Raw genomic sequence first — 25153 nt, forward strand, 5'->3', positions numbered from 1 at the left:
GAAACGCCTGGATTTAAGGCTGCCAAACAATGCATTTAAATAATTCAATTTGCAAAAGCAGAGAGGAAAGGGAACAGAAAAGAAAAGGGGAGGAAAAACCCAGCTTGTGTAGCAACCCAGTAAATAACCTCGGAGAGCGTGAGGCTGGGAATGCAGGACCGAGATAGGCCTTCTCCTGTTTACAAGAGTTTTCATTAAAATGCCATTAAAAAAAATAAAAATGATAGATTAATGCTGTAATTTCACTTTTAATTCCTGAAATCCCCACAGAGACATGGCCGTGTCACCTTCCCAGCCTGCGCCTTGGCTCTCGGCTCTCTCCCCTCGGATGCTCTCAGCAAGGCTCCCAGGATAATTGGAGGCTGAGGGCGTCCGGAGAGCTCCCGCTCCAGCCGGGCAGGTACCTCTGCGACGGCACGGGTTGGAGCCTCATTAGCTGGTGGTTACAAACCCTCCTGTAACAAGCAGCATTTTGTAGAAGTAGGGACACACTTAAAGAACTGCAGCTTCAGCGGGTTTGAAACAAGGCACCCGAGGTGTGCAGGAATCTCATCGCCCCTCCGACAGCGCCGAAGCAAACGCTTCCCCCCATGGCTGATGGCCTTTTTGCGCAGCCCCCTGTTATTGCCCCTTAATTACCGTGGCTGGCAGCCGGCATCATCACCAGGACTAAATAGTTCGGTTGGATTTGCAAATGTCTCTCGGCGAGAGCTTTTCCCTCCTGCCAATACCTGGCTCTAAATCCCTATTTATGTCAATGGCATTGGGAGAATGAATCAAAATGATGATCGCTCATTGCCTTTCACCGGTGAGCACAGGTCTGGTGCAGCACCAGCCAGGTCCTCTGCAAAGACGTCAAAGTCTCAAGTGGAAAAATAAGCAGGAACATCACAAAACAGGCTGAGGGACTGGAGACGTCCGTGTCAGGTCTGCTCTGTGCTAGATCAGCAATGCCAGGGAATCCACCGCTCTGGCTTAACAGCAGCGAGCTACTTGGGCCCCGTTTTGCCATTTGTTGCTGGACTCTGCCCGCTCTGCTCCCTGCACCTCCGTGTCATGCTCCGGAGCTGACCCGTGCCCTCCTTGGAGCAGCCTCTCTCATCCCCCAGCCCTGGAAAAGCCCTGCACTGCCCACAGGGGTGGCCCAGGCGTCCAGGGCCAGGCAGGGAAGGAGGGGGATCCCCCAGGTGCAGTTTTGACTTGGCCTCTCGCACTCCTCGGTGGGACGGGCAGCGACCGGCAGCTCCAGGCGGGTGCATCTCTCTGCCTGCTGGGAGGCTGGGGGGGCCAAGCCAGCCCGAGCTGTGCCCAGCCTCCTGCAGAGCGCTCCCTGAAGAGACCAAAAGGCTTTTAAACTTAGAAAAGCCACATTTTATGTGAATACAGATGAGAGGCCTCCCTTTTCAAAGGGAGAAAACTCAAAGCAACCGGGGAACAGAAGAGAAATAAAATGCTCTCCCCCTGCCCGCCACATCGGCGAGGGCAGAGCCTTGCTTCCACACTTGGATTCAATTAGTTCGGTGACTTGCAGAGCTGCAGCAAACTCTGCTGAAGCCCCTCCAGCTGCTGGGACATCCCCTCTGCCCACGGAGGCTGCTGGTCCCCGCGCTCAGCTGTGCTGCAGTGGGTGCACCCCGAGCCCCCGCCGCAGCATCAGCCCCAGCAGCACCTTGCACCCCACCCGGGCTCCTTAAAAGCACATAAAAATAAACAGCTCAGTGTGCATCGCAGCGGGGGCTTCGGCGTGGTGGGATAGCCGTGCCAGGGCTTGGCCAAGAGGGCATTTGCAGAAATCGGGCAGCATCGGCCCCACTGTGCAGGGTGGGCTGGGGAGCACTGTGGGGCTGATGCTTCAAAACCTTCCCAAAACGCCCCTGCACACTGGGGAGTGATCTCAGCTGGGGGACTGGCACTGGTAAGAGGAGCAGTTGGCAGCAGATCAGCCCAACAAATCCTCTCAGACACCAGGTGAGGAGGAACACGAAGGTGCAAGGTGTCACCAGGACCGGGGCAGCCACAGCCGCCCCCTTCCACCGAGCATCCCGACACACCGAGCCTCACCCCCCGGCACACATGTGCTCCCTCATCATACACAAAACACCATCGCCCCTTAAATAAGTGACGTTGGGTTATATATTTGAGAAATATTAAACTGCAAGAAAATGCTTAATTATCTGTTTAGTGATGCTTAAAACATGCTGGAAATATTGTTCTGCAGAGGAGAGCACTGCATGGCGTGTCGTCCCAGCAGCCGCTCCTTCCCCCGGATGGTTTTGTGTTAGTCACAGAATTTAGGTTCTTGTTTTATTCCCATTCACACTCTGCTGGGGTCCCTGAGCTGGGAAAAGAGGCCAATAATCAGGGGCAGGAAAAATACTGGCAGCAAATGGGTCCTGGCACCAAGGATTCAGAGACTGGCTGCAGCCTGGGGAGTCCAGTGGCATCTCTTGTCCTGGGTCCCAGCACTGGACCTCCACAAAGTCCAGGCTCAGCTAATAACAGCCCATATTAAACCCCTGGTAAAACACCCAGGCTCTCCTCGCGCTCTCACTCATTTCTGCGAGGGCAGCCCATTTCGGGGCTATGAGCCTTGGAGAGAGCCGCTCCGATTCATTTGGGGAGGAGATGAAAATCCTCGGCTGCACAGCGTGCAGCCCCTCACCTCGGCGGGCAGGTCTCCCGCTCCTCCTCTGCCGCTGCTCCCCAGCCCCGCTGCCAGCTCTGCGCCTCGATTTTGGCTAAAAGCTCCCTCTCGCAGCGAGGAGCCGATGCTCCAGCCTGCTGGAGCCTAGCTCTGACCCCAGTAAGCCAAGCAGAGGTTTTGCCAATGGGGTTAGCATGGCGAGGAGCAGCCGTGGGTCTCTTGCTGTGTCCTTGGGAGCTCAGGGATGGGCGTGTGTCCCACAGGTCCCTGGGAGCCAAACACAGCCTGACTGCAGCGGGGTCTTCCCCTAAGCCGACGCTGGGCTTGGATGCCGGTTTCAAAGGGTTGAGGAGAGCCTATTTCTGAAGAGGACAAAGTGGCATTTCCTGATTTATTTGTGGTTGAAGTGGGTCTGCAAAGTCCCTTTTCGAGGTTGATGGGGAGGGCAGAGGGATTAGCCCACAGACAGCTGTGGTGCCTTCAGTCCTAAAATACTCTTCTGAAAGGGGATCCTAGCCCTATGGCTGAGCTCAGCAAAGAGCTTCCAATGTTTTGTTCTTTTTTAAAGCACCTGTGCTGTAAAATGTCATTTGTCTCTGTCGAGGGGATGGAGCAGTATGATTTAGGTCCCCACTGCCAGGCAGAGAAGGGGCCCTGCACATCCCTTGATCCCTGCCGGCCACAGGTGCGGCTCAGCCGCATTTCCCAAGGTCGATCCCGAGCGGAGCCGGGCTGGCCGGACAGTGGGATACAGAAGAAAAGGGACGAGGCGGAGGGTAGGACCTACTGATGCTCGAGGGGCCGTGGGCAGGGCAGAGCCGTGCTCCCCCCGCAGGGGAGGAGGCTGGCCGGGGCAGGGCAGCATCCCCTCTGCCCCGTGTGTCCCCAGCAAATCCCGACAGTCACCTTTTTAAAGCCCTTCCACACCGTTGATGCCGTGCCCCCTGCGAGCACCCCAAAAGCCCCCGTTTTTGCTGTGGGCAATGAGGAGGAGTCAGAGCACTGCATGGTCCCGTTCAACACAGCCCCGTCATCCATCAGTTGGGCTTTGGTGACTTCCAAGCACCCATGAACCTTCCCCCCACAGAGGAAACCTCCCCAGCAGCCTGGGCTCAGACTCCAGCCCAGCCAGCACACCTCAGGGGACAATTCTAGCTCCAGAAGGGCTTTGCAGCAGTGGAATTAAAAATAAGAGACTTCAGATGCAATGGCTGCATCGTCCCCTTCACGCTGTCCTACAAAAAACAGAATCGAGGTGTGCCATCACGTCAGCCTCTACTCAAAGGCTAGTTAGACTGGAGTTAGATCTCAGCAAATGTTTACCAAGGCATTTAGGTCCCAGATGTTAATGCAGGTCTTTTCTTCCCTCCATATTGTCTCATGGGATCCTCAAGCTCTGGAGCAGGTCCCTGTCACTGAAGGGAGAAGTATGAAAAGGGATGTGTGAGCTCTTCAGGTCCTACAGAAAGGTCCTGCACCTCCTGTGCTTGAGCCCCACAGTCATTAGTGAGGTGCCCATTCCCACAGGCATGCAAGAGGGGTCTTGCAGATCAGCTTTGCATGAAGAAGAAAACAATGACATCCCCATACTTTCCATGCAATTCGTTTCCTCACACTCAGGAGAGTGAGCATATACCTCCAAAAACCTCCAAAGCTTGGATTTCAGGATTAATTACTGCTTTTCCTTCAGCAGTAGCATTACTAGGGTTTCTCGTGGGGCCAGGGCATGTTACAGCCCAGCCCTCCTGAGAACATCTCTTGAATATCAAAGCCCTGATGGCTGGTCTTGCCATTGCCTGCATCAGCGTGACCACAGCCCTGACTGGTGGGTCTGAGGCAGGGTAGGAGCAGATGGGAACTTCACGGCAAGGCTGGTCCGGGCCAGGCTGGACAGGACATGACTGCCTGGGTTTGCCGTAGCATCTGGCCTGCAGTTGGCAGACACAACACTCAGCAACTTTCTCTGAGCTGAGGAAAGAATAACAACGAAGTAAAAAATAGTCCTAGTCCCCTGTGAGTCTCGTTCATTAAAAGACAACAACATGTTTTATGGCTCACGCGTTCTTCTCTCAGTGGTTTCCCCAGAACGGGACTCAACCAGATAATAAGCGAGGCTCCGCCAGCCCTCCGAAACCATCTCCTGAGCGCCGCGCATGCGGGGCCATAACTCAGCCTCTGTCAGCGGCTCCATCAGTCCCACCCTGGGACCACCCGAACTGCTGATTTCCTCCACCCTCCTCTCTTGTTGACCCTCTCCCGCTGCAGCCGTGGGGAATATGAGCTCACTGATTAGAAATCAATAGGACTTCAGCTCACACCTGAGGCACAAGCGCTGCCATATGAGAGGTTGCTCCCTACCCTGTGTGGCCTCCCGGCTGTGCCCACTCAGCAGATTCCAGCAGCTCCGGCATACATAGCTGCCGAGAAGGTGGCCCTGAGGGAAAGCTCCCACTTGTGAAAGGAAAACCCGAGCAGCACCGTACTGCCGTGCTGCAGCTGGCGTTCAGCCCCTGGGGATGGCATCTTTCCAAGTTGCTGCCGTGGGTCATCATCTGCTGGGCCCCAGAGCCCCCTGGTCCCAGCAGGGATGGGCTGGTCCATCTCAGGGTCCTTTCTCCACACCAGCCTTCAGTCAGGCCACAGTGACCAGAGAAAATGAGTAGGACCTGGGAAGAAGAGAGCTCTGTCATGTTGCACAAAGGGGCGGGATCCTGTTGGCAGACCAGGAGGTGGGAATGCAAAGTCTGTTGTGGATCTGCATCTTGGGGAGATGACAGCAACCACCAGATGGTACAGCTCACATTACTTGACCTCCGCTGCTCTCTTCAGAAAAGCTCCTCCAAAACTACAGCGATGCTGTGGGAAGGACAACTGAGCACATCTGTCCTCACCAAACCACTCTTCTTCCTCCTGCCACATGGGTAAGGCTGGCCCTTCAGGACATCTGTACTGAGCGTGGTGGGCCGTGCCTTGCTCCGTGCACCTGTGGAGGTGACCCTGAGTCCCCAGAGCTGCCCTGTGTCAAAAGCTCAGACCCATCTTCTGGAGCCACCTGCCTTCCCCTTCCTACCCCAACAGTTTTGCACTCCAACAGAGGAACCAGTGCACTGGAAGACAACTCCAGCAGAGAAACCAGTGCATTGGCAGACAACTCCAGCAGAGGAACCAGTGCACTGGAAGACAACTCCAGCAGAGAAACCAGTGCATTGGCAGACAACTCCAGCAGAGGAACCAGTGCACTGGAAGACAACTCCAGCAGAGAAACCAGTGCATTGGCAGACAACTCCAGCAGAGGAACCAGTGCACTGGAAGACAACTCCAGCAGAGGAACCAGTGCATTGGCAGATATGCTGGGCGCCTTCCAGGAAGCTGCAGTCCCAGGGTGGCTGAGCACAGCTCTGGGACCAGGAGAAAGAAAGGTTTTTGGGAGTGAAAGGCTGAGCAATATGTGCCCTCATGGCTGGTGCTGTGCCTCCGCTCTCCTGCCCAGCACGGTGGATCCATGTTTTGGCTTTATAGCTCAACAATGGACTCTAGCCACAAAATTTAGGCCTGAATTTCCAAATTGTACCTGTTCAAAGCCCACTGTTAATGCTGAGCTCTGTGAAGACCGAAATTATTCGGATTACCTCATGCACAATCTTACACCCACTGCCTTCTCCTCCAGCCTGCTCCATAGCTCTGGAGTAGCATGCTGCATCTTGGAGGCCAAGGGGAAACATCAGGGCTAAGTAGCACCACCAGACACTCCAAGGGGGTTTTACCTGCCTCTGCACGTACCAAGAAGGCAGCCAACAGCTCGGTCCCACTGCTCAGCTCCACCTTCTCAGCATCAGCTTCATGAGTCCTGCTCAGAGATGGTACTTGCCCTTAAGGATCCAGCATGGGAAGAGTCTGCCTGATCACGGACTTCCTTCACAGCAAACAGGATTTGCATTCTAGGCTAATGATGTGCCAATTGCTTTTACAACAAATCCTCTCGGAGGTCTCCCAGATGGCTAGTTGATTCTTGTGGCCTGCTCTGTATGTAACATTATGTAGCTGCTCTAACCCCTCCATAAATATGTTTATAATGTTTAATTTGCATCTCACTCACATTCAATAACTGGTCTGGGAAATCTAAAGTGCATCTTAAAAACTGAGCCACAATAATTATTGAATATTAGATACCATCACTGGAGTATTAAAAACATATTTCTATATAGAAGTAGAGTTTGAATACACAGTATGGGGCTGCACCGCACACATTGCATGCTGATCACTGAGAAAATGCCCGGCTTCCTACCACACTAATAGCAACAGTTTGCATTTCTGCTGCATTTCCCATCAGGAGGATCCCAAAGCACTTTTCCTACGTTCACGGTGCGTGCAGTCACTGCTTCCCTGCAGAAATGCAGCATCTCTTCTCCCAGACTCAGCATCTCGGCTGGCAGCTCAGACAGGAGGGGCATGCACAGTGGGAGAAGCTTTCTGGCAGCAGGCAGCACCGCCCAGCCCCATCCATCAGCTCCGTCCCCGGGCGTGGAGTCCAGGACCACTACGGGATGGTCTCAGGCTCTTCCCTCGGAGACCAAACCACGGGAGTTCTGACCAAGCTGTGGGTTGCCACAAGTTAAATTTGTAAGCCCAGCGATGGCACTTGGGTGCATAAATGGAGAAATGTGCACCTGAGAGGCTTCTCGGCCGTGTTCACCCTCTGTTTTACCTGGTTTTCTCACTCCATCACAGCAACTGCACAAGCAAATGAGACTTGCAGCTGAGCAGAACCTTTTCAAAGCCAGCCCCAATTAGGCTTACTCACAGGATTAGTGTACATATTTTAACAATGCAGATAATAATAAATATAGGGAGAACATGCATTAGTTCCACCTAGGGCCCTGCAAATACCCAGAATTAGCAATCTAACGTAAGAATAGAGTATGCAACTATTATTTCCCCATTCTCAAAATTTTCATCTGCTGATGGATGCACTCAGGGGAACTGTCTGAGAGTGTCTCCATAAGGCATTTTCTTAGTAATTTGACTGTACGGTTTTTGCTTCTGTGCTCCCAAGCAATCGGAGGAGAATCAGCACTTGCCTTGGTCACGCCAAACTTTGATATCACCAAGCAGAACTGCTTCACATCTCCTGGACCTGCATGTTTTACGGTCACAGAGGTGAAGATCACAGACCCCATCAGCCGAGGAGCATCACTAAACAGAGAGACGCTCCGATCTGTCACTGGAGCCCCTTCAGACACCGTGAATCAAATCTCTAAGGTTTTAAAAGCAAGCAGGCACCGAGGCACTGAGCGAGTGCTCAGTCTGAATGGCTCTTCCTAAGGCCAAAGCCAGCTGCAGGGAGCTCATCCTGGCTTCGTCTCTGAGCTGGAATATGAGTTTGGGCAATTTATTTCATTTTACTCTCCCTCCCTTCCATGTGGGTACCCCAACAGGTCTGTTTCTACATGGGCACTTTTGTGGTTCCCTGTAGACTACTGGTTTGGGGGGTTGGGAATCAAAACCTACCAGCCACGTTTCTGTATTTTGCCTTTCCTGGGTTAGAAGCAAGCTCGTTTCGCAGAGGAAAAAGCTGTGGTACGAGGACAGCGAGGGAGCTGTGCAACACTCACCTTTTCCCTCTGCCAGGACTGAGCTGGAAACCCCAGGTTTCCCTAGAGTCCATTAAGGTTAATAAATTGGCTTTTCTCACACAGGCAAGATTATCCTTTGGGATTTATTGCCACAGGGTTTAGCAGCAGCACAGCTATAGACAGGCTCAAATAGGTGCTAGACAAACTCCTGGAAGAGAAGTCCATCCCAGGCTGTTAGGTGTACCAACCTGCACGCTCTCTCTGCTCAGGGAGTCCCTAAATCAGAGGGTGAAAGAGCAAAGCTCATCCTCTTCTGCCTGATTCCTGTGTTATCTCAGAAGCGGTCCTTGAGCTGTGTGGCAGACTGGGGGTGGGCAAAGGGGACCTGTGGACGGACCCAGGAACAGCATTTTCCTGGTCTTGTCATCCTGAAAAAAGAAAAAGCAAGGCATGACATATGGAGGCTTTCCTGGGGCACATGAGGGCTGGTTCCCAGCCACCCAGCAGGTGACAAAAAGAGACCCATGTCCTACTATGTGGCAATATCTTTATTCCCCATAGCCCAGCACCGAACACCAGGGTGGGACTGGGAGCAGCACAGCACACAACAACCCCCTCTGGTCCCGAAGCTGACTGGCAGCCCGCAGAGCCAGGCTGGCAGTCGGAGGGGAAGCAGCAACTTTTGTTCTATTTCAGACCCAGCAAGAGCTGCAAAATTCATGAAAACAGAAATACTTGACAGCAATAGGAAAAAAATCACATTTCTGCAAGCTGTTTCAAGCCTGGGTTTGATGCCTGTGGCTGGCCACGTTGCTCACCCGTTTCCACACCTCTTGGAAAGCTGGATGCCTGGCCGGAGCATGCACCGTGCACCGGCTGTGGCTGCCGCCCCGCTGCTAGGGACGTCCCCTGCCCTTCTCCAGTGCCGCACCAGGCACAGGCAGCAATACAACCAAACGGCATTTAATAGCAGGCTGTCGGAGTCGGTCTGCAAAGCTGTCAGGGAATCTGAGAAATCCAAGTGTAAAATCAGCATGTTTTGTGGGACAGTGGGCACAGACTGCCCATATGTTACCCACACACATCACCAGTCATCTGGGAAATGCACACATCTTAAAGGCTTTCATTTCTCCATTTTTCCCTGTTGGACTTGTCAGAGAAATTTCACTGCCAGCCCATATACCTTCGCGAAAAACGCATGGCTCAATCTTTCACAGATGGACTTCCCTCACGTCTGGGCTTTGATCAAGGAAAGAAAACAGCGTGGGGGGGGGTGGGGCAGAGATTATTACCTAGAAATGTGTCTGTGGAAGCATTTGTGCGTGCAGACACGCTCCCGCTGCGTTCTGCACGTTCGTTTCTCCGTGCATGTACCTGCGCTGCTGTGGCTACGAGTGGATGCTCGATCCCGTCCTGGGGTACCACTGCGGGGTGGCTGCTGCTGGTAGGCACAGCTCGTGCCCCGGCATCGCTGCAGGCAGCCCAGTGCGGGAGGGCTCTCGGCGGTGCATGTCATGCAAAACAGCCTGAGCGTCCGAAGTGACCTTCTGCCAAGCCATTCACTCCCCAAATCGAATTGCCACCCCACCAACACCTAGAATCACTGTCAGGTCTGGGTTTTCCCCATCAGACGTGAGCTGCAGGGAGCCAGCGAGGTTCAGGGTGCAGGGAGGAGGAGGGGGAGTGGCGGGACCGAGGCTGGCTGGGGAGCCGGAGCTGGGGACGAGCCATGCTGCCGGCGTTTCTGGGGAAGCACCGACACTCGGTAACTGTCTTTTGCAGGTTTATTCCCCTCGCATCACTTGCAAGGGAGGAAAGCACATTGAAAGGACTAGGGCCAGGACTTTGCCAGAAAAAAGACATTAGGAACACTGATCTTCTCCGATGGTCTCCTGTTCAGGGGGAGCTGAAACAACCCACCTCCTTTTTACTCCTCTCACCTTTGCATCAGGAGGTGGAGAGGGTGGAAATTTTCAGCACAGTGTTTTCACTGGGATCCTCGGAGCCCTCCTGAATACCTCATCTGGGCTCATCAGCCTGGCTTTGTCTGTGTGCTCCGAGTTAAAGGTGTCAAGGAAAACATTTTTAATCTTGATTGATTGCCAGTGGTGGAGGAAAAGCGCAGCCCTCCCTGGTCCAGGGAGAGGTGAACCTGAAAAGGAGGCAGCTCGGGTGGTTCCCGGTGGGTCGAAAGGGAGATGAAGCCAAAAGGGGTGGAAACATAGGTGGGTCTAAACCATGGCACTTGGATGCAGACCGGTTCATTAGATCTGGGAGGAGTTCTTGGAGGAGCTGCTTTGTTTTGTCGGTTGAAAGAAGGGCATGTCATGAAAGGCAGAAAAGCTGGTGAACGCAGCAGGGAGGGGAGCTCGTGTTTGCGACGGGGGGAACAAGTTCACCGAGCACCGCAAAGTTTGTTTTAACTTTCCCAGGAGCCTGAGCGGAGGCTGGAGCTGGTTATTTATTAGCAACCCTTTCAAAGGTGAACCCTGCCCAGGTGCTGCCAGTCGAGTCCTGGCAGCGGTGACACCAATGTGACATCCTGCGGCACGAGGGGAGCCCAGGGTCGGCACCCCGGCTGTGCTGCGCTGGCCGGGAAGCGCCTGCCTGCTGCGGGGGAGAAGGTCTCTGTCGTCCCCGGGAGGATGCACGTCCCCAGGGGTCCTGCAGGACCTGCTCCTGCGAGCGGGGACGGCCACGCTCTGGGGACACCTCCCGCTGCGGGGACCGTCTCGGCGGAGCGAGGCAGGCTGCTGGCGGGGAGCTCTTCTGGGCCAAGCCATGCTTGCGCTGCCAGCTCAGCAGATCTGGCACCTGCTGAAGGCAAGGGCAGAGCCGGCGCGTTTGAAATGTAATGAATGGAAAATCAGCCGGAAACTGGGGTTTCGAGAGGGGACTATGTCCAGAAAAAAACAACAACAACAACAAAAAACTGAGGGTAGATGAGAGTGGGAAAAAAGTCCCAACAGCTTAATTTGCCCTTTCTGAACAAAACTCTGCATTTCAGAAAACCCGGAAGCTTTCACCTTGCACAGGCAGAGCGAAGCCTCTGACATTCTGCCTTGCAGGTCGCGTTTTTCAAGTAAAATTTCAGGACACATCTCAGAAGGAAGAAAAACAATTTAAAAGGATGAAATAACTGGAAAACACCAAGCATGAAGAAAACCAAAATTTGATACTGATCCAAACTGATTTATTTTTTATTTGGCCGATAATCCCCCAAACTCCTCTGACCTTTCGCGGCGACGTGGCAGCCCTGCCGAGACGCCCTGTGCAGACCCGGGGGGTGCACGCCCCGCTCCATGCCACGCCGTGCTGCTGCCTGCGCCTCCCACACCCCTTCTGCTGACCCGGCCGCTCGCGCGGATGCAGCGGACCCGGGACGACGGGTCACCTTCCTGGCCTGCTTCCAGCCACGGAGCGCTTGCACCCTCTGCAAAAGTGACGTGCAGTGGGTGCTCCCTCTCCGACCAGGCTTCTGATGGGGTTGCATATCCCCGGCCAGTGGGGTTGTTTAAAGCACGTGGAGGGTGCTGAAGGTCAGGATGGGTGCTGGCAGCCTGGGCTGAGTGCTCCTTTGCGTGGCTATACCCAGGGCAGGGCAGGGCAGCCCGGCCGGGAGGATGCTGACATGACAACAAGCCCCGGAGGTTGGGGTAAGCTGTGGGAAAAGCAGCTGAAGTGAAACCCGGTGGAGACTGCTGAGCCAAGCCGTTCCTTGCGTGCTCAGACCTCGTGGTCCTTCCCACCTCCCACCTACGAGCGGGTTTGCTGTGCAGCTTCAGCAACCGTCCCTTCTCCCCAGGCTTTCGTGCCCGACCCAGACCCCCCGGCAGCTGGGCAGAGCAGACCGGGCAGGGGGAGAGGGCAGGAGCCAGCAAAACCCCCTTGGCACCACGCACAGGGACGGGCACAGATGGCACATGTGCACCCCCCCAGCCCGTCCCTTGAAGGTGCCCACGACTCGTCACCCTGCAGCCGCCAGAGCCGTCGGGTCCCCCCGCGCCGTCTCCGGCATGACATTCCAGCTCATTAATTTACCGCATTAGAGGCTCTGGAGGGAGCTGAGGAACTTGGGTGTGATTTTTCTTCCCAGTTTCCAGCCCTGAGCACATGTGAGAAGAAACACGCGCAGCCCCCCCTCGCTGCTTCCCTCATCGCCGGCGTTAGGGTCTGACCTTTTTGCTTTCTGCCCTGATTTCTAAATAATGTTTAAAATTTGTCACCGGCCCCCTGTCATTCTTCAGCCGTGATCCACTTGAAAGGGATGCTTTGCAGAGCCAAACAAAACACCATGCGTGGGACCTACACAAGAGATGCCAGACCTGCTTGCTCGCCTTGAAAGCAATGTGTGCCGGAGACCATACGTCCTGGCTGACAAGAGCTGCTCCAAAAGCAGCCCTGGGAGAAAAATGTCCCGGGAAATACCCCGAAAAATTAATTCTTACATGTTGCTGCCTCCAGAATAAATGAGATAACGTCTTTAGCTCTAATTGGGTAAATGGAAACTCTCTTTTCCACAGGGAGCCCCGTCTCTGCATAAGGAGCCATTAATCAGCGGGGGAGCGGGGAGCCCAGGAGCCGTGCAGGTCCCACCGGGACGTGTCCCCGCACTCCTGGAACCAGGAGCCCCCCCAGCGCCGGCAGCTGCCAGCCCACCCCACGGCCCCGCTCACCGGTGGGGCACAGCCTCTTCCAGGGCAAGCTGGGAGGAGATCGAGCCCCGGACCGAAACGCTCCTCTGAGGAGACCCCCGTGCAGGGGACGGGCTGCTGGGAACGGGGAGGTGCTGGCGGCGGTTGCAGGCTGCTCTTGCCTCGCCGTGTGACCACAGGCAGATAATCCCCTTCTTGCCCTATTTCTTAGTCTTTAAAACAGGGATGGATTTGCATCCCTGGGACTGGCATCATCAGTAAATTGGGGGGTTCTTTATTTTTTATTTAAAGCAAGCTGTGGAGAGCCCCATGAGAGGGCTGGCACGCTGCTCTGCCACCCAGCTCTGCCCTTCTTCTCCTCTCTCCCATCACCTGGCCTGTGCGGACACCTTGGGGGCTGCAGATGGGCTCCCTGCCCACCATGCCACCATGCCACCACCCCACCATCCCACTGTCCCACCATTGCATTGTCCCACCACTCCATCGTCCCACCATCCCACCATCCCATCGCCCCCCTGCCCTACCATCCCACCGCCATCAGCCTGCCCTTCACCTGCAGCACCCCTTCATCCACTGGCCCAGCCCAGACTCCTCGCGAGCCCCGAGACCATCTCCAGCACAGCCCCCCAGCCCCTCGCTCTCCCCGGGGCGACGAGCAGTAATTGGAGCCTGACATCCCATCTGGAGCCGATCAGCGCCGGCTAACGTGGAGATGTCGCTAATGGAAACTTCAATGTTTTATTTCAAGGGGCTTCTGTCGCTTCCTCCTTCCAGGAGCGATAACTGCTTTGCAGAGAGGCTGCGGGGCAGCCCCAGCCATCCCTCAGCAGCAGCAGCTCTCCGAAGCCATCTGCGATGCTCAGACGCGGAGATCCCTGCGACACGCTGAGCCCTCCGTAATTAGCAGCGCAGGCCACTGGCTGCAGGGGGTTAACACAGCTCCTAAAGCCGTTCGCAATGCTGGGCTTCACAGCCCCAACCGCCCCAGCCCCTCCGCTGCCCTTCCTGCCCCCTCCTCCCCCTGCCTGGCACTGAAACACTGAAACTCGCTTTTTTGCTCACGCACGCGCACATGCGGTCCTGAAGTATCGAGGTGTCAGAGATTAAAAGGCACCATTATGGGAGTCAAACATAAATTCTCCTTTTATTAAGCAGAGTAAATGTCATCAGTGAAAAAAAGCAGAGGAGGATGGAGAGAAGAGGAGGATTTCATTCCAACTTCCCTTTACTTTCATTCCTGCTCCTGTCCGTGGCTCCATGCAGTTGTTTATTTAAAAGTCCAGTAGGGAAAGCTCATATCTTACCGGTTTTCTGTAGGGACTTTCTGCACCATTACCATAACAAACAGCATATACAGTGTTGGAGCGGTTTGGCTGGGGGCTTGCTGCTGAAAGCCTCGGTCACTGGCTTGGTACGGACTGGCACAGCCAAGAGGACTTGCGATGGGAGCGTGGTGCCGGCACCGGTGCTGGGCGCAGGAGGGTGAGTCGCTGCCACCCGTGCCCATGGTGGGCATCCATGCCATCCCTCGGTGGGTGTAAGGGGGTGCCGCATCACCCCAAACTGCCCCCTGCCAGCGGAGACATTCAGCAGGGGTTTAAATTACCACCACTGGGACCCTGCAGTCCTGCCTGTCTCTCCTGTGTTATTAAAGCCTCTTGTCACCCCTTGCAGATGTGCCTGGATGCTCGCCCCGTTGTCCCTGCACAGCTGGCACTGTCCCTGAAGTCACCGGCGGTCCTGGGGCTGCAGGCCCCGGCAAAAGCACCTTCCTGAATTATTTAAACATCCCCAGCTCCGCAGCCACATCCCCAGGAGCAGGAGCAGTGGCTTGGACCAGGGCTGGCAGCAGGGCAAGGGGGGATCCCCTGCAGCTCCTGCCTGCTTTGGTGCATCCTAAATGTTTCCTGGCAGGCAGGCAGCCCCTGCAGGGCAGCCACTGGACCCGCTGCCTGCAGCGGGCAGATGAAAGCCACCAGGTAAAGGCTGCGGTGGCTAAATCCCTCCTGACTTCCAGGGATGGCCGGACAGCAGTGGCTCCCGCACCCAGATGAGTCCTGCCTGGCCATGCTGCTGCGGGGAGGTGGGTAATGGGGAGAGCAGTGGGTCAGCCCCACAGGGATGCAGGTACGGCTCCAGCCCTGCTGCATTGTCAGCGTCCCGGCACTGGGGCTCCAGGGAAGAGCTTCGGTTCAAAGGCCAAACCCCCATCAGGTGAGCAGAAACGTCTCCCTTAACTTGATGAGACAGAACCAAATTTGTGTCACATACTCGCCTCGCCTAATTGCCCCGGTGCGGCGGCTTTCTGCAGACCCTGGAGCCGGCACAGGGCTCGGAGATGCTCGCAGGCATGACGTGCCCTGACAGGAGGGCTCTGCAGCTCCTAACACTCCCTCGGCCCCATCTGTACCCCTCTGGAGAGACAGGGACCTGGGACGTCGACACATGCTGTGACAGCACAGAGCAGCAAAGGCACCAGAGCACCCGGCATTGGGGTTACACAGCGTTTGTCAAGGCGCAAAACTGGGAGACTGAGAGCTCATGGGAAATGTTTTTCCTCCTTTCAGGTTTAATTCTTCTGTCAGGCACTTGTCTGAGATGGTTTTATTCACACGCGGCAGCAGAGAAATGGCTGAACAAAGGGGCTCCTTTTTTTATATTTCTTGTTATCTTTGTAGTCTCAGGAATGTGGCTGAATTTAATGGATGCATTACCCAGCCGTGTGCATGTGCGAGTGTGCACTAGCGGGAAGGGGAGAGGGAGGCTGCGGAGCGGCAGGGACGCTCGCCCCAGAAATACTGCGCGCGGTGGTAACCACTTAATGCTTCAGGTGAAGTGTTTACTTAAGTGGGCTTCACAATATGGGGGGAGCACTCGGGACACATCTTAAACAAATAACCACCATGCACAGTAAATCTGCTGGCGAGTGGGTTTACTCCACTGCCAGGTGCTTCTTCCAAAAGAGATTTTCGTCCTCCTGCATTTAACTCTGGTGCCCTGTAGTTTGGGAGAGGCAGATTTATTCAAGCACCAAGCCTACTAATCACCGCGTTCCCTCGGGATTGATTTAGGGGGTGGTTGTGCTAAGCCTGGGCTCCTTGCAGCTCCTCAGGACCCTGGCAGGTGCCAGGCAGCCCCGGCACAGCGCGGCCGGCAGCACCGCAACGTGCCCCGGGCACCGCTGCACCCTGCGCAGGCAAACCCTTCAGGTTTTAACTGCAGCCTTTATGGAGTGAGCCGCGAGCCACGGTGAGACCCCCTGCCCTTCTTGGAAGGAGGCACAGATCTCGGTTTATCCTTTAATGAACCACAACCATGAGGAGGGCAGAGTCCAGCACCTTCTTATCCCCACTTGGTCTCCTGCCTCCCGGCCAGGACCTGAACTTCAGCTCCTCACTCCTGCACAGCATCGGTTGCCGTTCATGCTCCCCAAGCTGGATGGCTGCGAGTGTCCGGCAGGCTGCACTGCACGGGGCTGCTCAGGACCAGCCGAAAACCCTTCAAGTTTGTAGCTGCAGGGACCTTTTCGCTAGAAACCCTTTCTTAGGAAATGTAGTATGAGCCCGGAGACAAATCGTCTGGCTCTGGTCATCAGGACATCTTTGTTGCACTTAGCCTTCTCTGTTTCATGCCCCAGCCTCTTGCTCCAGCCCCAAGTTCAAGGTGCCTTAGACCTGCTCTTGGGAGCAGCGGCTGGTGCACAGCCAGGCTGGGGGCTTGCGGGGCCCCTGGTGCCCCTGCAGCCCTCTCTGAGACATCTCTCCATCCCCCTGACCAGCTCCCTCCTCTCTGTCCCAGTTCCTGGAGGTACAGTGAACTTCACCGTATGATTAATCCTTGCAAGACGGCTGCTAACATCACGGGGATAGTCTCTCCGTGTGCCTCTGGACCATCCCAGCAGCAGAAACCAGACCCACCTGCACCCTACGACCTGTCCACATCTGCTGATGTCCCTCATCCCCATTGGTATCTAACCATTCACCCAATATTCAAAATAACAACTCAACGTAAAATTAGCCTCCCTCTGCCTTCACCACCATCTGGAAGAGCAAAAAAACCAACCCCAAACCAGTGCTGAGGTTTGAGTGGTTGCAGTGCATGTGCTTGAGAGGGTCCATCTCGCTGCGAGCGTCTGCGTGGAAAGGGCTGTGGCAGAGGAACCAGCACCGTGGGTGGCTTCTGAAGATGATTACTATCAAAATTCCTTCCGAGAGAGGGGATGGATCCAACCCCAAAACAAAAACAATGGAAAATGGAAGGTTTTGTCCTGTGTGTTTATTCTTTTTTTTAAACCAGCATCACGTTCAGGATCTCTCGCCGTGGAGAGTCGCTGGGCGAGTGCCATGGTGACAGGCACATCGCAGAGGGGATGGATGGGCTGAGCAGGCACAGGCTCTGCCACATCACATCGGCCCCCTGGCCCTATCAGCTCCTGCCAAGGCCCCGTGGAAGCCTCTCCCAGCACTTAGAAGCATGCAATAAATAAATAGATAAATCATGCACTGTGGAAGATGACCTCTTCCCTGACCTTTGAGTAAATCACCTTATTCTCTGTATCATGACATCTGATCACTCCTACTGTGGTCTGCACTCCAGGAGCGATGCAGCCAACACGTTCCAGGTCTCCGTCACCCAGCCCGGCTGTCACGCCGGCAGAGCCTCCCGCATAACCACACTTACAGCGTCCCTCCGCCTGTCAGCCGGCTCAGGGAGAGCGGGCTGCGGTCCTCTCTCCTCCTGACTCTTCACCAGGAGAGGAAAGGCCATCGCCTCTGATGCTGCAAGCCACCGCGTCCCCTGGCGCAGGGTTGAACCGCACGGCGTGGCTGCTCACGGTGGCAGGACGTGGTTCAAAGGGATCGCAGCAAGTTTGTCCTTGGCCCTACAGCCCGGGGAAGCAAGGGCTCCTTTGTGCATCTTTGCCCTTCCCCTAATGAATTCTCCCAGCACTCACCCCCTCTCCTTTCTCTCCCCTCCCCATTTCTCTCTTACACATGTACGGCTTCCTTCTGTTATCTTTGTCAGCAAAGAGAACCTGATCCAGTCCATTAGCTCAGCCCCGCTCCCCTGATGTCCCCCCACTGACAGGGAACATGACACTGCACCGCCAAGCACAGATGCAAGCTCTCTGTCCTGACAAGCATGTGTTGAGAAAGCATTTTTGACCAAGTTCCATATCCAGGGCTAGTGTCAGACAGCGGAGGTGGAATGAAAGGACCTCTTGGCTGGAGACGCTGGAGATAAGCAGCAACAGGAAGCCTGCAAGCGAAAAAAAAGATACTAGCCCCAGAAATTTTAGAGGGGAGAGCAGCGACACAAAATAATTGCTGAAAGAATGCAGCTTGATTGCAGACAGCAGGGAGAGTCTCAAATCCTGCATGGAATGAAAGACCAGGATGATAGCTTAAGGGGAAGAAAAGTTATCAGGCTAGAAGGAGTGATTTATTCAATGGAGGGGATTAAGAGTCCAAAAGTTAATGTACGTAATGTAAAACAGGATGGTTGAGGACTCCAGGAAGGGGGATGCAGGCGGGAGAGGTGCACGTGGCGCCCGGCCACAGCGCTGTGCAGGGAGGTATCGGGGTGCTGTCGGCCGTGCCGAGCCCTCCGTCCTCAGCACCCATCGCGGGGCTTTCTGCATCCCTCCTGCGGGCTGCGGAGGGGCAGCAAGCCGTCCTGGAGGGATGCAGCCAGGTATGAAACATCTTTTGTAGTCAGGACCCGCAGGTCTGGGCGCTCACTGATGCCAGCAGGAATTTGGCTGCTGGGCAGCTTGCGTAGAATCAGAGAATGGTTGGGGTGGGAAGGGACCTTTACAGGTCATCTGCTCCAACGGCCTGCAATGAGCAGGGACATCTTCAACATGATCAGGTTGCTCAGAGCCCCATCCAACCTGACCCTGAATGTTTCCAGGGATGGGGCATCTTACAACCTCTCTGGGCAACCTGTTCCAGTGTTTCATCACCCCTTTGAGGGCAAGGGCTTTGGTGGGCTGGTGGCTCCGTGGGGAGACACCCCAAGCCCGGGGTCCTGCCTGTGGGTGGCCTGAAGGGTGCCAGGCACCACCATGGCCCATGAAATGAGGCGATGCATCATTATGTCTGGTGGAGGCCAGACGGTTTCACCCCTCTCTTCCATGTGTAGATGGAAACCAAGAGCGATGTCCCAGGTACCGGTGGATGCTCTTTCCCCGGCGTTGTGCTAAGAGGCCATGGAGCGGGATTGGGGTTGCGGAGGTGACAACGTGCACAGCAAAGGGACTCTTCCCTGGACAGGAACCCCAAATACCCCCCACGCTCTGCTCTGCTCCTTCATCTCTCCGCAGACTGTCATCAATGGGCCAAATCTTCTGCCGGCTCAGCCCACTGGAGCCGGTGGAGCGCTGCCAGCGGCCCGAGCCAGCGTCCCCCCATTGTTCATTTAGTCCTTCCTCTATTCATCCCTCCTCTCCTCCCAGGTGCCTTGCCAGAGAGGGAGGGAATCCTGTCAATCGCTAACAAAAATACTGTGCAAATCATATTAAAATAAAAGGCTTTTGTAATTTTTAATGTTTATTGAAGTGGTTTCTCTTTATTTCTTTTTCTTTTGGCTCCCTGAACATTTTGGAGCACAACTGCCAAAAATGAAATGTTTGACCGGTCCCAGTGACGCTTCGGTTGGCCTCTTTCCCTTCCTTTCTCTCTCCCTCCACTTCAAATTCTCTCCCTCCCGCTACGCTTCTTTCACATCACCTCCCTGCTCATCCTTCCTCCGCAGCCTCCCTGTCCCTCCTGCGTCCTCTTGTCTTCTGCTGTGCCCCATCGCTCCTGGTGCAGCCCCCGAGCAGCACCTGCACACGGAGGCCCTTCTCGATGAGCAGAATTTCCCTTTTGCTTTTTTCCACACAATCCCGCTTCTCCTGATGACATCTTCCTTAATGCGCCTCACCCAAAACCCCTGCCTCTTCTCCCTGTCCAGCCCCTGGTTTCTCCTGTTTCTCCAGTCTGGAGCGCGGGGTGCTGGAGGCAGGGACTGAGAGCCCTTTGCCGCTGCAAGGGCGAAGGGGAGGACCTGCCGCAGGGGCCAGCAAAGCGAGAGGATGCTTAGCTCTAGCTCTAGAGAATAAGCGAGCAGAGGGGAGCAAGCAGCCGTGTTTTCCACCAGTGATGGGGGGATAGGTTGTGACAAGCTTGAGTTCGTCATCAGAAAATGAGCAATAAGGGTCAGTGAAGGCAGCGACTGTGGAGAAAAAGCTGCTTCCCACTGCCTGGAAGACATGCAGTCGCATCACCGAGGCACGGTCATGCTGCTGCCACGGTCACCTGGATGGGGCAGGATGGAGAATCCCCTTGTTCCTCCCCAGTCCCCTCTTCCAGCGTGTGATTCCTGGACTCTTCTGGATAACATCATCACTATCTTGCTCTCCTGGCGTGGTTCTCATCAGGAGGTTTCAGCAGACGCTGGACCAATATCTTTATGCCCATTTTACAGATGAGGAAACTGAGCTTAGCAAAAGCAATGCACCCAAAGCCATTTCTCCCGAGTCTCCATCCAGCCTCTGTCCCACGGCCACCCTGGTAGGGCACCAGCCAGCCTGTGCGTACCGGTTTGACCTTGTCCCTGGGCCGCACGTATCCTTGCATGACGCAGGGTTGCAAGAGGACACCAGACTCCGCCACGCCAGTGCGTGCTGCGTTGCTCAGCCTGCTCGTTCCCACTTTATTGGCAGCGTGTGACGGATACGCACACACCCGTCTGCTTCGCTGGAATGAATGCTGAGTGCTGGGGCTGCTGGCATATTTAATCCGCTAATGGTATTAATTCCCTATTAAATTAAATAGTGCAAATATGTTGCTGGTTTGGTTTGGGGAGGAGGGGGCTGTGCCTCTCCCTCCCCCACCCTTTTATCCTGGTAAAGACACTGGAGCATTTGTTAGCGGAGAGAGGAAAAAAAACCATCCCACAAAGAATTGCAGCATTTATGCAGATATTAAAAAAAAAAAAAAAAAAAGGCAGATTATTTTTCAAAAAAGCTAAAGAAAACTCCCCTTTTTCTTGCAAACAAGCTGCCTTCTCTCTGGGAAGCGGTCCTCTGTCGTTCGGCCCCAGCGTGGTGGGAAGACAAAAGGCTTTCTCGGCAGGGCAGCGGGGCCGGCGGCGGCCGGGGGAACGCTGGGAGCTCGGCGAGGCCGCGCGGCAGCAGCCTGCGGTGCGGTGCCCAAGCCTAGCTCACATTTCAAAGCTGTTGTTTCTAAATTGAATGTCCTTTTTTTTTTTTTTTTTAAGTACATATATGTATTCAAAGCGAAGTTATGATAAAAATCTGACACAGAGCTGAAAGCGAGGGGTTGAGTTGCATTTTGGCACAGACGGGGCTCATCCCTTCTGCGGGAGGCTCCTTGCCAGAAGACATCTTGGAGTGGAAGGAATTTGAGAAATCAGGGTTTTGCATATTATTGGGCTTTATTTGTCCCATTGAAGGAAGTGAGAGGAAGCGTGAAGGGTTTGAGTGTAAAAAAAAATCTGGTCTGGGATTTACCTGCGACTGAGGCAGGTGAAAAGTGTTGGATGATGGATTCTTCCCGGTGAATGAAGAGACAAAGGGGAGTCTCTTCCCTGTCTGACACTTTGGTAGTAGCATATTTTCAGGCAGGGGAGGTGAAGTAAAAAATCTGGTCTGGATCAGTGTGCTTGTATCTCATCAGATGGACTCTGCGATGCCATTTTAGATAAAGACGATTTGCATCAAGCACCTATAGAAGACACGCGGTTGGGAACATCTCCCCATGACCAGAGCTGTTTGTTGGAGATACCAGCTCGCACTAGAGGATCGGCTACATCTGACTCACTGCCTGGGAGAGGATTTTGTCCTCGTGTTTGTTGTCTTAGTCTCCTTTTTCATCGCTTGCTGCTCAAGACCAGCATGAGCTGAATGCTTCCAAACCGTCTCCCTAGGATTTTTGGATGGCGTGCCCCTGCCCTCCCAGGAGATGGTCTGCTGAGCCCAAGTTCACACCCCTGATTCCTATGAGTTTCCAGGAAATGGCTATGGAGAGCTGCATTTGAATTCAAGCACGTGTGCCTGCACCACTCAGCCAGCTAGGAAGGAGAGGTATACCGTGTTCCTCAGCTGTCTGATTAAAATTAACCAATCCTAATCAGATTTTCAAATACTGAACATTCAGAGGAAGTATGGACAAATGCATAGTGATGATTTGTTAATACTCTTCAGAGACTCATAGCCCCCTAATTAATGTATTCATGAAAACCACACACACTGCAGGTTGCAGATAGAAAAACAGGTGGAACACGGCAGTTTCATTATTTATGAATTTCTGGTCACAGTCTCCCCAAAGCACCGATGTCTCTACCATCCACACCTGACTCAGCTCCCTTTGTCCATCAGTGGTGTGAGACGAAGGGTTCTTAGGACAGGCTGGTGCTCCTCACCTCGTCCATCCTTGGGCTCCCTGGCACTTGTGCCACGCCGGGTGCAGACCCAGCTGTCCTGACTGTCCCTGAAATTCCCCATCCCAGAGCCATGAGTTACCTCCAGAAGAGCAGCAGCAGCTCCGGGGCTCATTACCTGCTCCTGCCCCAGGGAAAAGAGTGGAAATCTAAGACTAAGTGCAACTTACACCATGGCTTCTTTGAATGGGACATAAACGGCTGTTCTGGAAACATAAAAGAGTGAGTGCGAAGTTGCCTGCCTGTGAAACGGAGGCACGCAGACGGGGCTGTCCCTGTGGAGCGCAGGCGTGTGGTGGTTGGGTATGGCAGGGGTGACAGATGGTGAGCATCTCAAAGAATCTCTTCTCCGACCCCGAGGCGACTCGGGGTGATGCCATATTTCAGAGGAAGATCCTGAGGGGCTCAGGCTGGGGGTGCAGGAGGGGAAGGTAATCCCGCAGTCCCTCCGGCTGTCACCTACATCCCATGTGAGATTCAAGCGCTTGGGAAAAGACCACCACAAAACTCTCTCCAAAGTCCTTCTGCTACAGGAGAACCAAATGCTGTTTCCAAGGGCCCAGGGGAAGGTCAGAAAAGCACATCACAGACGCAGCATTTACTCAATAACGTTTCCATGAGGATTTTGCTCACAGTTCCTTGCTAAGACCTCAGCTTGCACCAAGCACATGGTAACAGCACATCTGAATTGCTGGTTTGTAGAGAAGTCGAACTAAGATCAGTAACTCAGTTACCCCTGGGTCTCCAGACTACTGGAGTTCAACAGGAAAACCACCACCAAGCCTGGCCAAAGACTGCCACATCTCAGCAAGCTGCCCGTGGGACAAACGCTGCCCTGTGCACTTGCAGCAGACGTGAGGATCGTCATTGTGTGAGCTGAAATGCAGAGAATCCACTTGGGCAGGTCTGAAACAAGTGAAGTTGACCAAGAAAGGAGATAAGCAGTTGTAATAAGCAGATCCCAGGCACTTCCCTCGTTGGGCGGTCCTACTAATTGCCTTTTATCATGTGTATTCCTTCCTTGTTGTGCCCTTTATCATGTGTCATCCTTCCTTGTTGTGCCCTTTATCATGTGTCTTCCTCCCTTTTTGTAGAGGAAAAGGATTTTCAAATGTGTACAGCTGAGAGCACTCAAAGGAGCAGTGCCCTCTCAGTCAGGCTGTTTGGGGCAGCTCGGCGAGGAGAAGCACACACGGAGAAAGGGCAGTGGTTTTGGAGGACACCCTTAGCATCCTCTCTCTTTGCAGAGCTGTGGCAAGTGGTGGGGAAGGAAGACTGGAAAGGAGATTTTTTCCAGGAAAGTCTTCCAAAATTCAACTACCCGCCATGACGCTGTGCATTGAAGCCTGGCTGTGCAGCAAATAACAGATCGGCAAAACACAAGTAGAAGGAGCTGATCTAGCTCACAGACGATTAAGGCTTTGGGAAATCCATTTCTATTAAACTGCCAAAGGATCTGGGCAGGAGGGGGAGAACAGGAGCAGACATCTAAGTGACACTGCAGTGTGAGGATATCCTGCATGGTTGAGTTACTGGCTGTGATTAAAGTCCCAGGTCCTTTCCTGAAGACTTAATTTGGGTTCAGACAACCAACTTTGCCCTCATTTTGCTCTGCAGGGAGGCAGGCAAGTATCTGAGTCAAAGGGGAGTCCCAAGGTATGCAGAATTAAAAGCCAGGGTGGCAAATGTCACAAGCAAAGATGCTCTTTGCTTTCTTTTCCTGTAGAAAGAGAAATAGAGAAGAAATGAGGTGGTCATCCCAGAAACATTTGCAGGAAGATCGCTAATGCAATACCTGACAGAAAAGGACATGGGATTAGCCGGTCCTCAAAGGACTTTTTTGGTGCAAAGGACTGCACCAGAACAAGCGTAAAAGAAGCCACTTTCTTTTTGGCTCTCTCTGTATCTTATCCAGTGGACGTTCACGTCATGTCAAATGAAATTTGATGTCATTTCATGTCATGATACCAGCAAAGAAACTCATCTCACCCAACTTTAGAATACCCATCTAACTTTCAGATGGCAGAGAGAGATCCAGTTGTCTTCCAAAGTCAGTGGTAGAACAGATGCTCTGAGGGGTTACTCCTGGACTTGGTCAGGAGCAGGCGACATAAATGACATTTTATAAAGGCCATCACACAACAAGCAGAACCAATGGCTTTTTACACAGAAGCTTTTTGCAGATCCCAGCAGTTGTGGAACTTGAAGTGAGTACCCAAACGCAGAAGGTGCCATGACTTACGAGCTGGAAGGTTGGCCTCTTTTGAGTCGGTGTAGCTGAGTCCATGGAATAAAAGACAATTTAATTACTGTTGTAATAAATAGGATTGTAGAGGCATATTATAGGCATTTATTTCATGCGGTGACATATTCAGTAAATATGCTTTGCTCAACATCCTACTTCAGTTGTACTCATTAGCAGACTAAATTAACAGCTACCATGGGCACTGGGTGACTGGAGTACAATCCCCAAGACTGAAACTGCAGGAAACTTTCCTTGCACTTTCCCATTCCATTCTCTACCAGAGGAGATCATCTCTGTAAATCATTCATGAACAGCTTTAAAATAATAAAAAATTAAACAACCTTTGCTGTAAGGTATGAAATATTTACCATGCTGCTGTAAGCTAATTGCATACGGAAACGACGAAGCGCCTGGGCTATAGGCTAAGTGGCACCACTGGCATCCGATGGCTGCAGCCCACCATTGCTGTGCTGGTTCCTCTGCCCGATGGCCTGGGGAGAGGAGCGGTGGTGGGACGAGAGAAGCCACCGGCTGTTGGGGTTTCCTCGTCATCTCCTCCCAGTGACGGCAGGACGCAGCCCCGGGGCAG

The sequence above is a fragment of the Ciconia boyciana genome, chromosome 12 (genome assembly GCF_034638445.1).
Source record: "Ciconia boyciana chromosome 12, ASM3463844v1, whole genome shotgun sequence".
Taxonomy (NCBI): domain Eukaryota; kingdom Metazoa; phylum Chordata; class Aves; order Ciconiiformes; family Ciconiidae; genus Ciconia; species Ciconia boyciana.